Source organism: Schistocerca nitens, chromosome 9, assembly GCF_023898315.1.
Source record: "Schistocerca nitens isolate TAMUIC-IGC-003100 chromosome 9, iqSchNite1.1, whole genome shotgun sequence".
NCBI lineage: Eukaryota > Metazoa > Arthropoda > Insecta > Orthoptera > Acrididae > Schistocerca > Schistocerca nitens.
In genome coordinates this window covers 154634020-154651282 of record NC_064622.1, presented here as the reverse complement: position 1 = coordinate 154651282, position 17263 = coordinate 154634020, and positions in this window count along the sequence as shown.

Below are 17263 nucleotides of genomic sequence, written 5' to 3'. Positions count from 1 at the left end.
GATATCAATGGATATGCTGCAAGAACAAAAGGAATCTGTGATTAAGGGTATTGCTGTCACATTTTTGCCTATTTTCATCCAAAAATGAGGACTAAGATCACCAGTTTACCATCAGACCACTCCATGCTACCAAATTTTAAAACACAGCGGGCACCTTATGAAATGCTTGCCTTGCTCAATTTGAAAAGTCTTTTAAGCTGTAGCTGTGTATTCTCGAGTCTTTCAGTTGGACCATCGTTTGCTGAACATCTCCACCGGGAGCTGGTCCCAGATTTGACGTTCCTAATGACACCGTGGATCTCGGAGACTCCTCCGGGTTACTGCGCAAACTCGGCATCCGCGTGGCTGCGACCACCAGTAGAACAGTCAGCGCCTGCGGCAGAAGAAATCCGCCAGGCTCTCGGCTCCCTAGCGAGGCCCTTCCGCCACGTCTGCACGAGATTTATACGCCGCTGCTACCGGAATTTCCCGCAGGTGAAGCCGACGGACCCTAGATAATGGAGACCGCGAATTCAAGTAGAGTGCTCACCACTGTTATGGCAAACATAAATTCAGTCGTAGTTCCACCTCTCCAAACTTTTAAACGTCTCTCGCTAGAAATTTTCCCTTCTCCTCCCCTCCCCCCCCCCCTATCTCTAACCCCTTTTTCAACTCCCGGGAAACACTCAGCTCACAAAGTCCCATTAATAGTTTCTTTCCACACGCCCATCCCGTTTGCTCAGTATACCTCATAAATCATGCCTATATGGCATCTCGACATTTTAACTTGGAAAGAGCCTTAAAGGTGACAATTGCTCCATAACTAGTTGTTCCAAACTCTGGAACATTTTAAATCTAAGATATCTTGTCTCTTAAACTTTTATAGCATATAATATAATCGCTTGGAGGAACTATCGTAGGAAAAGTGCAGTCGTTTCTGAGAATAATAGTGGACGGACTGAAATAAAACGTAAGAAAAAAGTACTCCAGTTTTGTGCCGTTACACGCCTACTATCTACAGTGCATCGTCGCTTTCACAGTAATCTAAGAGGGGGATATAGTAATGCAACATATATTTCTACTCGGCCATTTACGGTTGGAAAAATGCGGATTTTTTGTGGGACATAGTGGTATATTTCTGCTTCTGCCGCTATAGTTTCACGATGTTCTGGTAAGTGGCCGGTCTAAGAGTAACCTCCAAAATAGCGTCTGTAAAAAAGGGTTCAAATGGCTCTGAGCACTATGGGACTTAACTTCTGAGGTCATCAGTCGCCCAGAACTTGGAACTACTTAAACCTAACTAACCTAAGGACATCACACTCATCCATGCCCGAGGCAGGATTCGAACCTGCGACCGTAGCGGTCGCTCGGTTCCAGACTGTAGCGCCTAGAACCTCACAGCCACTCCGGCCGGCTTCGTCTGTAACGGAGATGCGCTCCAAGTAAAAAGCTGTCACTGAGTTTCTTTTGGCAGGAAACCAGAGCATCGTATCTACTCATAGGCGCGTCCAGAAAGTCTACGGAGACTAGGCTGTGAGCGAAAACACGGTGAGTCTTTGGGTGAGGCGGTGATCACCACCGCAACAGGGTCGCGCAAACATGTCCGATCTTCCGCGTACCGGCTGGTCGCACACAGCTGTGCTACACCCAGGAAACTGGAGGAACGACTTCAGCGTGTTCGTCGCCAAAAAATTGCAAATCTCCGCTCCTTCTTCTAGACAACGCAAGGTGTCACACAATCCTGCGCACGCGAAACGAGCTCACGAAATTTCATTGGATGTTCTTCATCATCCACCCTATAGCCCAGATCTCGCTGCTTCCAGTCTCCATGTGTTTGACCCAATGGAAGACGCACTCCACAGGAAGCACTACGTGAACTATACGAAGGTCATCGATCCAGCGAGACGTTGGCTCTGAAGTCGACCAGTAGAATGGTACCATGCCAACAAAAACGCCCTTCCTGTAAAGTGGCGACAAGTCTTCACATCGAACGGAGATTACATTGAAAAATAGCATTTTGTAACCAAAAGTGTGAAGAATCCTGCATAAAACCAATATCCTTTCGGAAAAATGTGTTGCATTAATTACTGAGCACCACTCGTATATTCAGCTCTAAAATTTAACAGCCCATTTACAGAACACTGGTACTGAGACTTAATATTAACATATATTAACTCTTGCTTATAAATAAGTGGTAGCAGTACATTCCGTAAGACACGCGTATGCTCTCATACACATACATTAACTTCAGCCATTGGGTACAAAGCTCTTTAGCAATGTGAAAAACGAAAATAATCGTATGAGTGGTATTTATGCTATCAACAAATCTGTCAAAATAGACTATGCTTGCATTCACATTTTATGCAAATATGTGAGACATATGAACTTTTCCGAAAAATTTATGGGTTTGACACATATGCATTTCAAGGTATTAAATCTCAATGGTCCTTAGTGTACTTTAAAAAGGCCATCTTCTGCTTTCAAAAACTAAAATTTGTTGCTTCAATTGCTCTTACCTGTTTTTCTCTTGTCATATTAATTTCTTGATCATTCTTGTACTTCGTCATATCCAATACATTTAATGCGTCCTTTCGCGGCCTATTCTTTATTTTTCCTAAACTTAATCATTCAAATATATTTGTTCAAAAGATTTTGTGTTTAAATAACCGCCCAGAATCTTTCGTTACTATTATTAGATAATTGCTATGAGGTCACTTTTGCCACTGAATCTATTTCATAACATCTTCATTTGATTTAATGACATCACTGCCATCGAAACGTAAACCCTAATGATCTTCCTTTCTTTCCCTTTTTCCGTTTTTGAAAGTGTCCAATTTGAAAGATCCGTTTAGAAGTTCACCCCAAACGGACGTCTGATTATTTTTGTTTCTTTTCTATGCTGCATAACTGATTGAATAATAGTTGTCTGGAAAAACATACATATTAATTCTCTTTTTATTTCGGTTCTTAACTACGGAAGACTACATATACAGCACTCACGTTAGGAAAAGGTGTACGACAGAAAAGCGTGGTTTCAATCAAAGAAGAAAACGGAAAAGGTTTATATAGAATCTGAGAGTGGAATGTGCATTTAGAGAACTGGATATTGATTTAACTGGAGACGTTGGGACTGATCCCGGAAGAAAATATTGGCAATTCGAAGAAAACCTGCGTGATGTGGAAAGGTACGACTATTTTTCGGAATATACTAAGGATGAGCACTTCTCTGCCGATGTATATAGTTTGTATTTACATATCTTCTGTGCTCATTTAGGTAATGCACACTGGTCAGCAGAGATATTCCTGCTAGCTCTCTTCAAGCTGATTGCTTGACACTTAGCTGTAAATAGAGATCATAAGCATACAAGCGAAACTTATAATTGGACAGAACTGACTGTGCGTCATTGACATATGATGAAGACAGTATTTGACCCCTTGGTGACGCCTCATACTTCCTGTTCACACTGCTCTTTGTAGTGCTGAGCATGACGTACTGTTGTTTATATGTCAGATACGAAGTCAAAGCATTGCGGTACGCTTGGAGAGAAATTTAGGTTATATCATTTAGCAAGTAACGTATAGAAAAGAAAGGACTTGCTAAAATATAAAAACCATGATACAATTACCTTCAGAACATATACTACTTTTATAGAAGCAGATGTGTTACAATTTTTGTAGTAGCCACTTTCGTATACGCCTAGTAGGGTTGTTCAAGTAAGTGGTTTGTTATCTTATTGACGGATGTGTATTCCAAGACCTTCGACGGTAACTCCCTCTAACAGGGCTCGGAAGGCCCAGCGGTACCGACCGACTGCCGTGTCATTCTCAGCCGATAGGCGTCACTTGATGCGGACATGGAGGGGCATATGGCCAGCACACAGCTCTACAGGCCATTGTCGGTTGTCGTGACCGGAGCCGTCATTTCTCAGTTAAGTAGCTACTCAATTGGCCTCACAAGGGCTGAATGCACCCCGCTTGCCATCAGCGCTCAGCAGACCAGACTGTCACCCATCCAAGTTTGACAGCGCCTAGCTTCGGTGATCTCACGGGAACCGGTGTTCCCACTGCGGATAGGACGTTGTTGCCAGACAGTACCGGAATAATAGAAATGGTGTGGTAATCAGAGGCTACCGTGCCAGCGATCTTCTATGGTCGTGGCTTGAGAAGCTCCTTTTACCAAGCCACAAGGAAAACACATGGGGTGAAGGGGTAGCTGAAGATACAAGCTGTTGTGGGCAACAGTTGATCAGTAACAACATAGTGTCCAGTAGACGATTGTCTGATACATATGATGGATTTTTGACGGTCTTGCCTCTAAAATGCTTGAGCCAGTATTTTTTGTGGGTACCGCCATTTATCTTCCTAAAACAAACAACAGTTGTTCGATTATGGTTTTCGCTCGAGTGAAATAGAAGTGATTGAGAGACGAGACATTGTATGTATCTAATTTCGTAAGGACAGTAATGAACAACTAGAGAATGCCTATAACGCTATATATGGGTTAATGTGCACAGAATAAAATAAATGACAGTCGAATGGAGGGAACGTTATCACTCAGAAAAGTCTAGAGAAATTACGTATGTGGAGTTGGATTCTTGAAATCATTAAAAACGTAAAGTTTTACAATACAGGAGGCGAGCATATTGTAAAGGAAGAGAAAGTGACGTATTTTCCTTGGAATTCTACCTAAATAGTAATTCTGAAAAAAGAAACAGAAACATGTGTGAAAAACCTGTGATGAAGTCTAAGACAACATTAAAGAGACAAATGTTGCAAAACGCACCGCGAAAATTAGGAGAGAATTAAAGACAAGGTAAAAGACAATGAGAATATGAAAATAATAGGACAACAGATTTCACGCAAGAAAGAGGTATAGTTCTAACATGCAAAGATTATGTATGGGAGCCAAATCGAGAGCAACAGGAACAGGAAATCTGCAGGAATATATCAAGTTCCAGATAAACGTCTGGAAGCGCTAGAGGGTAATGCAAGACCGTTCTTGCAGTTATTGAATGATGTACACTGAACAGGAATATAAGCAATCTCTAAAGTGAAATGCCACAAAAATGTAAAGGCTCTCAAACAATGAGATTAGTATCCAAGACCTCAAACAGTTAGAGCCACCATTTAGATAGACAAACACAGTAACACCTGCCAGAAGACCAGTTCGATCTCAGAAGAGAAGAATACCAACAGAAGCTGTTGTAGGTCACAGATGTATCGGTGTCCTACCCCGGGCTCGAAACCCCTAACGTTTCGTCAGAACGGAGGACGAGGAATGTGTGTGGCGTCGTAAGACACAATGAAACAAGATTAAATATCACTTATTTTGTTTCTCATAGGACATCTTGTCGCTAATCTTCCACTGAGGCTGATGGTTTCATAAGTCGGAGTGGCATCTGCTGAGTCCAGAGGCAGACTTAGGGTGACAGAACATCGCTGCATCGGTCACGAACGCAGGTCGGTGACTGAGAGTGTGGCGGGTTGCTCGGCTGCTGACACTTTCGGTCGGCTGGTCTGCTACGCATGAGTAAATGACCATGGCGCGTGCGTATCTAGCTCATCTGGCTCACATGCCGTCCCGAGAGCTCTCAGACCCTCTCAGCTCACGTCCTGTGTTGTACAGTCAGATGAACCGCGATGTTAGATGCCGTGATGTTGCGGTGTCTGCTGATCCTGGGCCACCAGATGGGTAGGCCGGCTGACTTGAATGATGCTGATGTCTCGGAGCAGTAGACTCGTGAACTACCGATCAGTGGGTGGGTTCAGTACTGGATGCTGGTTCATAGACGTCTGTTGTTAGAAATCAGTTGTCACCCCAACAAGCAGCAAGAGTATGACCGATACTTCAAAAATCTCACACAAGATATTAAAATATAACTATTATTTCATTACATACGCCTACAGTTGCCGAAGATATGTCAAATACTAAACATAATAGTCATAGAATTGAATGGGAACGACATGAATGCCATCGATCCTACTGATCTACTGACTCTAGGTTAATGGGATGGGGTACTTACAGCGTAGACGGTTTGCGTTGCTCTTCAGTTACATTTGAAATGACCGAATCGTGAACCCGTAATAGAAGTCATGAGCGGTCTTCCGTTTTGCTTTATCAGATTAATTTGATTAGTCTCACACTCCTGGTTGGTGTTTTTGGACCATACATAATGCTTCTTATAATGTTTCGAGGGTAACGGACGCATGTTTGTCTGCACTTGTCTCACACTTCTCCCCGCAGCTCACTCTCACTCATACACAGAAGTGTTAATTTCGCGCTCTTTGTGACAGAGTATCCGTGTCGAAATGCTTATGCCTAGCGGCTGGCTCATGTCAATATTTTCGTGTGCTTGAGCAGTGTCGGTCTGTAGGGACTTAGATAAATTTTCTCTCTCTCTTTCGCTTACTATCATGGTGCGTAACACAAGGTAATTATTGAGAAGACACTAGCCAGTAACAGCTTTCACCATGCCGAGATAGCGTTTGATAATGTACGTTACATCGTCCCCTTTTAGGCCATCAAAAAGCTTAAAGTACACAACAACTAGTTATGCAGAAACAAAACAGTAACCTATAGACAAACACATAGTAAATGCACAGACGACCGTACGTTTTTAGCATCCAGTGTAGAGGAAACTACTTACCAACCTCCTCCCTCAACCGCATAGCAGCTAATGTTAGGAGGAAAGTTGGCATCAATAAGGCAAAATCTATCACCAACATCAGAGACACACCGGACAATATTCTACTGGGTAACACATTAATGTAGAAGATTGACGCATTCAGCGTAGTAGAACGAATAGCCTAGAAAATCTATGGGGATCTGGCCATCTATATACAAACAATTACAAATCTAAATCCTTTCCAGCAACATAACTTGAAAACTACTATATCCTGTGGGGAGCTTGATTACTGCAGGGCTCGAAATGGTTCAACACATTCAGACATTAATAACTCCAGAAACTAGATGTATATAAATATTCTGGAAAAAATGATGATCCTCATCAAACAGAATGTTCTGCACAGTATCAGACTCAATAGAAAACTCTATGAACATCTGGAGTGCATTACAACAGGAATGAGAAATAAGAATCTAATCATCTACAGTCATGGAAGACAAGATGCACAGGTGAACACTCATGTCAGGATTCTTCAGCACTGTCTTTAGGGGATGCGCAACTTGCACCTAGTATACAACTCTAAATGTTTTCACTTCAGTTGCCACAACCAAAAATTTACTAAAGGGATATTCCATTTTTCATCTCTGCCTCTTTGTGGTCACAGTCATTTGTTTCAAACACCGCTGCAGTCAGCTGATTGTGTGAAATGTATGACTTCGTTCATAACACAGCCAAGGTAGAAAATGGAATTTTCTTCAACAACACTGGCCAGGAAACGTCTTGGGTAGTTAGAAGCTGACCATAACGGCATTCATGACAGATATCAGTAGATGATGCTTATCAGAAAGTCAGATTAGAGTCAGTAACAGATATAAGTGTGCCACTGTGGACTATTAGGATCAGAGGGTATTTGGCCAGAAGTAAAGCTCACAAGGATTTTGAATTGCGTAGGGCCGTGTAGGCTAAATGATATTTAATAATATTTTGAAGAATCAGACTCAGTTGCGCTAATTTTCTGGTCTTTACCGGGTTTTGGCTAAATTAATCTAGCCTACTTCAGAAGCATAATATTACTGTAACATGCCTGAGTAAGGCACAGTCAGCATTAAAATTAAAACCAATAGTACCGTGGTACCAAGTCGAATTAAAACTACTTAAATGAAGTCCAGCCCCGGGCATCTCTTCACCACGCGATCGGTTGGCAGCGGCAACTACGTTGGCACTGACCGTTGCACGCGGAATTGCACTCTGCAATATGCTAAAAATTCTTAAATGATATATAATAACAACAATAATAATAATATTAATAAATGTACCGATAAGATAAGGAATAAGGTCAGAATATGCATTATGAGCAGTACTATTCGTTTTGTGCTTAGAGGGAGTAATTAAAATGCTTATCTAATGAATACAAACAAGTAAAATATCCCACAACATTATCAGATGACATTTATTTATTTATTCTTCCAGGGATCATTTTAATAATGATAGAGTATTTGTCATAATAATAAAATGAGATTGAATAATTCAAATATTCATACGCATGAAATATATATGGTTTTACTAGGCTAGGACTGTTGGTCGGCCGCAGTCTTGCTGAAGGAACAATTCCGGCAATTTCGTAGTTCGGAGAACTATGCAAAACACAAATCAGGATGGCCAGACTGAGCGGACCTCGTCCTCCAGAATACGAGGTCAGCCTTTTAATAACTGCACTGACTCACTCTGTTTGTTTATTAATTTATTTACACACAGTTTATCCGAATAACTTTAAACATAAAATACAGTTCTGCACTTCATCATTGCACACACTCGCTTGTGACTGCATGACTACCAACAGAACTGTTATTCACCTTGCACTATCATCGGTGGTCTTAGAAAACTGACTAAAGAGCCGTAAACATGTAGGCCTAACTATGCCCCAAGCACGTCTCCACTTCACTAGACCAAAGAGCTGGGCACAGAGGTGGTGTTTTTTTTTCCTAAGCGTTCAACTGTGATCAGAGTTGTAGTGTGGCAGATTGTTGCAGTTGCCCGTTTCGTCATTAACCCACACACTTAGTCCTCAGAGTAACATTAACTTTGCAGTGTGCGCTGCTTATGAAGTATAGTGTATTTCAAAATGAATATTCGGGTTTTAAGGATTTATTGAACAACCCCGGCCTCGCATGAACCACGGACTTTGCCGTCGGTCAGGTGGCTTGCGTGCCTCAGTGATGAGGTAACCGTGCCGTAGGTACAACCACGACGGAGGGGTATCTCATGAGACAAACGTTTGGTTCCTAAAGAGAGCAGAAGCGTTATCAGTAGTTGCAGGGGCAACAGTCTGGACTACTGACTGATCTGGCCTTGTAACAGCAACTACAACGTCCTTACTGTACTGTTACTACGAACGGCTGAAAGCAAGGGGAAGCTACAGTCGTAATTTTTCTCGAGGATACGCAGCTCTACTGTGTGGTTAAATGTTGATGACGTCGGATAAAACTTTTCGGGTCTTCTTCAGGGGACTACTCAGAAGGATGTGGTCGTTAGGAGAAATAAAACTGGCATTCTACGGATCGGACCTTGGAATTTTAGATCCATTAATCGGGCAGGTAGGTTGTAAAACTACAAAAAGGGAAATACATAGGTTGAAGTTGGCTACAGTGGGAATTAATGAAGTTTGTTGACAGGAGGAACAGTTCTTCTGGTCAGGTGAACACAGGGTTATAAATAAAAGGTCAAATGGGAGTAATGCAGTATTGGGCTTAATAATGAGTAAGAAAATAGGATTGCGGTAAGCTACCATGAGCGAAGTGAATACATAATCGTTGCCAAGACAGATATGAAGCCCACGCCTACCACAGTAGTACAAGTTTACATATCAACTAGCTCCACAGATGAAGAAGAAATTGAAGAAATGTGTGATGAGGTAAAACGAATTATTCGGATAATTATAAGAGACGAAAATTTAATTGTAATATGGGTCTGGAATTCGACTGTAGGAAAAGAAAGAGAAAGGAAAATTGTAGACGATTATGGACTGCGGAAAGGAATAAAAGGGGAAGCACAGGTCATAATTTAATCATCGCTAACACTTGGTCACACATCGAGTTCTTCCCTTGCCTTGATCAGTGTGTTCAGGTAAATTTTGAAACAATTCTGTTTCTGAGGTCCTGTAGATCGACTGGTAGCGGAGGCACATGCACGATATCCTTTATGAACCCACTAAGAAGATCGCATGGCGTCGTGTCGTGTGCGAACGCGGAAGTTATGCAAAACAAGCTCTGTCATCCAGGCCGTTGCGGCCAATCCAGAGGCCAAATACAATTTCGTTTAACCAGCCGTATACTGTGTTATGCCACTAAGCTGGCGGGCTTTCTTCTTGCCAAATAATATTCTGTGGTGCCGCTTCTCCCAATTGAGGGAAGAGCCATAGCTGTAGCTAACCAAGTCAAGAAACACCAGTTACATACGCCTCACAAAAAAGAAGGTCCATAGAAACTTTTCACCGGGATATGGCGCAAAAGACATTCAATTTAGAGGGTCTCGTTTCAACTGTACCATCTCGTGCGGATTTGCTGTCCCCAGACGTGCACATTATGTGTGAAATGTCGACTCATCACTGAAGACGACACGATCCAAAAAATATCCGTCGTCGTGCAGCAACATGTCGTTTACAAAGTTAACACATAAATCGGGCTCTGTACGCTTTAGAACTCTTAACGACTGTGAACGGTAAGGATGTAAGTATAAGCGTCTCCTGATAAGTCGCCAGACATATATCACTGGAACTGCATTCCGAACTCATTTCTTGGAGCTACGTGTGAAGAACTCTCGCTAATTCATCACACTCTTGATCGTTCCATACCCTTCCCTTTGTGAACAGCTGTGCAAACGAAACGGTTTGAGTTGCTCTTTCTTTTGATGCATTATTTATAATTAGAAGTTGAACGTAATAAATGCTACGAAGCCTTAAAGCCAGTATATTAATTTTGAAACCCCCTGTAAGATTCTAATAGTTCTATTTGCCTTTTTAAATAGATATATTTTAGTAATATTTTTCATCTCCTTGGGCAATTCATTACACAGTTTTATTCCGTGGCAGAAGATGCTGTTTTGAGTCTTTTGTTGGTTTTTCTGGGGTAAATATATGGCTAATATCTACGGAACTGTTAGTTACGTGCCGATATGCACAAAAAATAATACAGGGATTCATTTGTTGTAGTAACGATGTCAAGTATCTTAAACAGTTGTTTACAGTGGGCCCGACTGCTACTTTAACTAATTATTCTTAAGGCTCTTTTCTGCAGTTTGAAAATTCTCTCCATATTTTGTAACTCTGATGGACAGAAAAGAACATAGCTAACAAGGAATCATTTTATAGAATTTAACGTGGTCCACCACGAGACGTTTCCAGCTATTGTAACCGATGAAACCGGAGAGACTACCGGTGGACCCCTTAGCTGGGAGTCTTCTGCAGTCAGAGGGTTGGAACCACCTCAAAACAGCACTCTCTGACGGGCAACGATGATTACGCATTCAGTCCATGGATAGGTCAGCGACAGACAGTTATACATTCGCACAGTAGCAAACAAAATACACATCCACCATACACGGGACATTTCCAGATATCGGAGAAAATGTAAATGACCACAATGATGAAACGCTTTCTGAGAGTGTGGGTATAATCATAGGGGGGTAAAAAACTCATTACATAATAATTACGATATTCGTTTTTAAATACAGGATGATCAAAAAGTCAGTATAAATTTGAAAACTTAATAAACCACGGAATAATGTAGATACAGAGGTAAAAATTGACACACATGCTTGGAATGATATGGGGTTTTATCAGAAAAAAAAGTTCACAAAATCTCAGACAGATGGTGCTGGACAGCAAAACTGCTACCGTGACGGGTGAGAGGTACGCCGATATGTTACACAATCGCATCATCCTCATCCTGGCTGATAAACACCTGTTGGAACGTACGATGTTTATGCAGGATGGCGCTCCACCCTATATTGCTAGACGCGTGAAAGATCTCTTGCGCGCGTCGTTTGGTGATGATCGTGTACTCAGCCGCCACTTTCATCATGCTTGGCCTCCCAGGTCCCTAGACCTGAGTCCGTGCGATTATTGGCTTTGGGGTTACCTGAAGTCGCAAGTGTATCGTGATCGGCCGACATCTCTAGGGATGCTGAAAGACAACATCCGACGCCAATGCCTCACCGTAACTCCGGACATGCTTTACAGTGCTGTTCACAATATTATTCCTCGACTACACCTATTGTTGACGAATGATGGTGGACATATTGAGCCATTTCCTGTAAAGAACATCATCTTTGCCTTGTCTTACTTTGTTTTGCTAGTTATTGCTATTCTGATCAGATGAAGCCCCATCTGTTGGACATTTTTTGAACTTTTGTATTTTTTTGGTTCTAATAAAACCCCACGTCATTCCAAGCATGTATGTCAATTTTTACCTCTCTATCTACATTATTTCGTGATTTATTCAGTTTTCAAATTTATATTGACTTTTTGATCACCCGGTACTTCTATTGACAATAAGTATGGAGTGTGACGACAAGGATGGTATACAAGCTAAAAGAAATGATTTATTAGATGACGATATATTTGCATTTAGAAAAGATAATGGCTCCCGAGAGACAGTTCTGATTTTTCGGCTGATTAGGGATAAAGGACTCAAGAAAAGCCAAGACGCACTTTCTAAGGATTTTTGAGCTAGAGGAAGTGTACACATTTAAAAAAGAAAACGAAGCACGCAATTTGAAATCCTAAGGAAACAGGTGTAATCTGTAAGAAAAGATGGGTAATTTAGAATACAAACAAGAACTGAGAGGAAACAATAAAAACGGAAGATCAACAAGGCATTGCTCAAATTAAAAATGGCGTAACACAGGATTGCATGGTTTCACCCGTAGTCTTCTATTTGTAAATCAAAGAAACAACGGTAGAAACAAAAGAAAAGTATTTGAATGATACTTCTGTGGAAGTTGCTATACAACAATGCGTCACATGAAAGTCAATCACGGAATATGGGATGATTATAAGAGAAGACAATGGAAGTGTTTAGATATAACGTTACAGAAACGTGGTGAAAAATTAGTGGACTGACTAGACATCAGGACAGGATTGTAAGATATATGGAGAAAAATTGATTAGAAGGAACTGCAAGGAGATAGAACATGTGTTACGACATAAGGGAATAACTTCCGTGGTACAAGAGCACGGATGGGCAACCAGTGGCCCACGGAACGAATTTGGTCCGCTATTGGTTTCAATCCGGCCCTTGGAACGAATTCATGGGACAGAGCGTAGGAGGCACTCGCATTGTACTCTGCACGGTACGTATTTTCGAATGTTTCCACTGACACTCGTCTAGCCTCGAGTTTTCAGCTGATGACACAGATTAGCCAAACATTTGCTTAATCAGGGCATATGTAGAGCCATTTTACCTCCGCTAGATTTTAACAACAAGGAGAGACACCGTTCGAGTCTGAGCTCTAAGCTACAGGCCACGTCCTCATTTGTGTGGGAAACACAGCAAACTGTTTAGAAGGGGTGCGGAGAGAAGTATTTTCACCTCTGGACCAGTGCCGACAACACACTCCGGTTATTTACTGCTTGCTGCGTTCCTCTGTGCTATACGTAAGTAAATCCAAACTTTGGTAGTAGGTGACAATGGCACGAAAGTTACTGACTACTCGCGAAATGAGCCTATCTGAACAATGTCAGCAAAGGTTGCAACTTCGGGAACAAGTTAGCTATCTGCTATCGGTTCACGCGCTAAGTTTCTGCGCAAGCTGCCTGTTAATTCTGTGCAAGTGTTTAGGTTCGTCTTTGCAATGTCTGCTGTTAAGAACAGAAAAATAGATACTGTATGCCGTCAATTCGAGGAGAAATGGATGGAGGACTATTTCTTTAATACTATGTACAAGTATAAACTTGTTTATTGGTTGTGCAGCGAATCACTATCTGCTGTGAAGGAATGTAATATGGAAAGGTTCTTTTCTGCAAAACGCATTGCTCAAAAACAACTTTAGGCTAATAGCAGAAATCAACGTTAAAATATTAATTTCCAACTAGGACGATTAACAGCAAATTTTTTCCAAAGAGGGACAGAGTGTGACAAATCGATTAAAGATAGATTTGTAATAAATACAAAAATTACCGAATAGTTAAAGCCTTTTGCTGAAGGCGAGCTCGTAAAGGAGTTTCTCTTACACACTGCAGCTGTACAATGTCCTAATAAACAGGAAGAGTCAGAACAAATAAGTTTATCGATAAGAACAGTCGTTCGACGAATTTTGTGATCGTGTTGCCACATCGAAACATTTGCAATCAGTTTCGACGAAAGCACTGATTTGTCAGAAACATCTCAGATAGCAGTTTTTGTTCGTGGTGTCGATGGGGTGTATATTATAACCGAAAAATTATTACCATTACAGTCATTAAAGGAAACCATTACCATTACAGCCATTAAAGGAAACCACTGCTGGTTTAGATAATTCCGAAGAAGGAAAAAAATGTCGGAAGTTCAATCCGCTAAGGCGTCTACGCACTCGAGTTTGTTCTGATGGGTATGTTAGCACATTAAATAAAAAAATCTTTGAATTAAATAATGAGAAAGTCAAATATCACAAAGACATTTATTGAGTCTAAATACACACAACTTCCAATGTTCTTTACAAAAAGTGAATAACAACGACTTCAGTCAATGGAACATGAACAACTAGGAAAATGACACAAACTTCATTATATGTGCCCCTAAAATAATTAATAACACAGATTCATCAACGTGGGGGTACTAGCGCAGAAGTAGCTTGTTCTATTCGCAGATCAGGTGGTAAGCAACAATGGCAACGGAAAGAATTCACTAACGATAATTGCCACACTACAATTCAGAGACAGACTGTTAAGGACATACGTTTGTTCTGTTACTACAACTAAAATGGTTCAAATGGCTCTAAGCACTGTGGGACTTAACAGCTGAGGTCATCAGTCCCCTAGACTTAGAACGACTTAAACCTAATTAACCTAATGACATCACACACATCCATGCCCGAGGCAGGATTCGAACCTGAGACCGTAGCAGCAGCGCGGTTCCGGACTGAGGCGCCTAGAACCGCTTGGCCACAGCGGCTGGTTATTACAACTAAACCTACTGGAGTAAAAGCATGGTATCGGACAGATACTGAACTGACGAAAAACGCCTTAAATTGCATAAACACAAGACGAGGAGAAAATAGTTATCTATGTCGGTACTCGTTTGATTGTCTCTATGATAATATCAAACATAGTATTGCTTATTGGATGCAAGATGAAGGACACATGGGAGCTTCTGGTTACGTTCAAGATCCGACGAAACTCCGTTAACTCGGAAAAGTGTTCCCGGAGGGGTAGTCGCGAAATGATGAAATGTCATAATTACTGAAGGCTACGATGCATTCATACGGGGATCATTGGTTGACTTAAGTTCGACTTGTCGTTACAATTAACAAATGGTCAAGACTACAGCACATACGATTACCTTAAAATCGCACGAATTCTGACAGAAAAACTTAGAAACTCTGATGAACAAACTCGTATTTTAATTTGGAAATAAATTAAAGCATGAGGCTCTGAGCTCATTGATCTTTAAGAATACCTCGGATCGTCTCCTTACGGACAACGGCTGCCTCGCCGAGATGCCTTCTAAATACGAAAACTATTTAAATACAATCGACGATGAAAGCTGGAAAGTAGTTACTGAATTGTGACATATAATGAATACCAACAGAAAGTTGCTGCATGATGAAATAACGAATCGACACCTAACTCAGTGACGATGCTGTGCCATACTTCTGACGCGCCGACGACTACCAAAATGTCGACCCAAGCCCATATTTCTGGAAGCTCGTCCTCGCTAAGGGAAGGGGACAGCTGGTACCGTTACCCATTTAAAAAGTGGTTCCAAGCAACGGAACATCGCTGCCACACCCTTCATTTACCGATAGCTCTACAAGTACCAAAATACTTCAAGGCTGCTGTAGCTCAGGCAGACCGAAGTTGAGGCTGTGGATCCCTGCCGAACTTTTAAAACAGACCCATTCATCCAGCCAGTCACTCATAAAGATTTACGTTAGGGAAAGTGGATTAAAAGGGTACTGTTGTATAATAAATAAACACAATACGGAATCCCTCTCACATTTCCTCCAAAGGTGCTTGTACCAGTAAACGAATGAGATTCAGGGTAACTCATATATTTACAACTCGCTTGGAGATGCAAACCTAAAGACTGTATGAAATGGAACTGACAGTAACGTGTCAATAGGATCGTTACACTCTATAACAGATTGTTCTGGGGAGAGTCGAAGAAAGAACAGCAGTTGGAAGACCCTGAGATCACGCGTCATGAAGAAGAGTGAAACAAACCACAAAATGAAAAACAGAGACCTGTATACAGGAAGCTGTTTGAGAAATGTCATGCTTACCACCAACATAAAGAGTCAGAAAGAGTAGTAGAAGAACACGATGTACATACAGGGTAAAATGGGTATAGGTGCAAGTATTTCTACTGGCGACTGAGGATGGTGTACTGAACAACATTAAATTAGTATTTACATCATTTGCTGACTAATAATTATATCTATACAATTTGTATGTTTTTAGCCGGTTAGTACCTCAAAGTATGTATGGCAAGAGCAAGCCATTAATCCTTAACTTCCACAGGCCAGAAGTTCAGGTGTTGAAGTGTGGATACATGGACTCAAAATCTTTAGTCTAGACTGACAGCCGCAGTCTAGTAACAATGAGACGGTACGAAGTTCCCCTTGCCTATTTGATACGCTTTTACAAGCTGTTTAAGGCACGACCAGGAGAACAACAAGTGTGTTTTGGTAGGCGCAACTGTCAACATTTTCGAGAAAATCGAGTTTGAAACTTTTGGAAATGCTCATCTACTTAGTATGGTTGCTAATAAGCAACGTGTCGCAGTCGAGCGACTAAGCATTTAGTTTCACAAGCAATAGGTTTTTGGAACTAATCTCACTGCCGGTACTGCTTTTTTTGTGAGTGATCTGTACCGATATTCAGTGCTATGCTTCGATATGCGTGGTACGCCGCAAAGTTACGTAACGAGCGAAAACTGTTTATGAATATAATTCAAGTTTGTTTTGCGATAGACACAGTGAAAACAACTACGACCATTCAAAAATTCAGTGTCCCTTACATCTACATCTACATCTACATTTTTACTCCGCAAGCCACCCAACGGTGTGTGGCGGAGGGCACTTTACGTGCCACTGTCATTATCTCCCTTTTCTGTTCCAGTCGCGTATGTTTCGCGGGAAGAACGACTGTCTGAAAGCCTCCGTGCGCGCTCGAATCTCTCTAATTTTACATTTGTGATCTCCTCGGGAGTTATAAGTAGGGGGAAGCAATATATTCAATACCTCATCCAGAAACGCACCCTCTCGAAACCTGGCGAGCAAGCTACACCGCGATGCAGAGCGCCTCTCTTCCAGAGTCTGCCACTTGAGTTTGCTAAACATCTCCGTAACGCTATCACGGTTACCAAATAACTCTGTGACGAAACGCGCCGCTATTCTTTGGATCTTCTCTATCTCTTCCGTCAACCCGATCTGGTACGGATCTCACACTGAAGAGCAATACTCAA